Source organism: Acanthisitta chloris, unplaced genomic scaffold (assembly GCF_000695815.1).
Source record: "Acanthisitta chloris isolate BGI_N310 unplaced genomic scaffold, ASM69581v1 scaffold5352, whole genome shotgun sequence".
Classification (NCBI taxonomy): Eukaryota; Metazoa; Chordata; class Aves; order Passeriformes; family Acanthisittidae; genus Acanthisitta; species Acanthisitta chloris.
The window spans coordinates 119945-120812 of record NW_008660992.1 but is presented as its reverse complement, the minus strand read 5'-3'; positions in this window follow the sequence as shown (position 1 = coordinate 120812).

Genomic DNA, 868 nt, shown 5'->3' with positions numbered 1-868 from the left:
AAGCTTACATCATGGACCTCTTCAGTTTTCCCACACTTCTTTCCTAATTATTGTCCTGCAGGACAGCTGATCTATTTCAAACAGGAAGCTGTTTACAGATAACACTTGCAACTGTTTTGTCTGATTTGTTGAACTGTCGAAAAGCAAAAGACAACCTCTTTTCAAATTAAAAACTGTCAGACTTCTGTAAACATCAGCAATGAGGTTCATCTGTGCAGTGTCCCTGCAGGCACAGAGCATTCTGCAGTTCCCATTTTCTCAGCAACCATAAGGTAAGAGACTTTTGTGCTTTCACTCTGTAGAAGTGGGTAGAGGAAAATGTCTGGATGTTTGTTAGGGAGTTGCCTTGTGTATGGCAAAATATGGTTGACAATCCCCAAATAGTAAGGGAAAGTAGGAGAAATAAGGGCTCCATTGAGTCAATTGGATAACGTTAGACCTTTCTATTGAGAAGCACCCATGTGGGTTAGATCACTGAACTCCTGTTTTGTTTAGTGGGGGTTGTATTTGAAATGTAGAAATGCCATTGGAAGAACTTGCTTTCCTTTTGTCCTCCTCTGCTAAAATAGTATATGAATTTTAACTTTTGCTATGTTAGAAACTTATTTTATTTCATTAATGGGTTGTAATTCCTGGTAACAGATAATCAATATCAGTTTGATTTTGGAAATGCTAAGTGCTTTTCTCCATCCTTTACATTTATTCCTAAGTGGTTTTCTCTTTTCTACTTTAAAAAGTGATTTTTTAATACAGCTGCAAAGCAGGGAATGAAGACTGGCAGTGCAGAAGTGAAGCAGATGACAGAAGGTCCAGTAAGAGTTGGAATTACACCACTGGATAATTAAGAGCAATCTCAGTGAAAACCAAA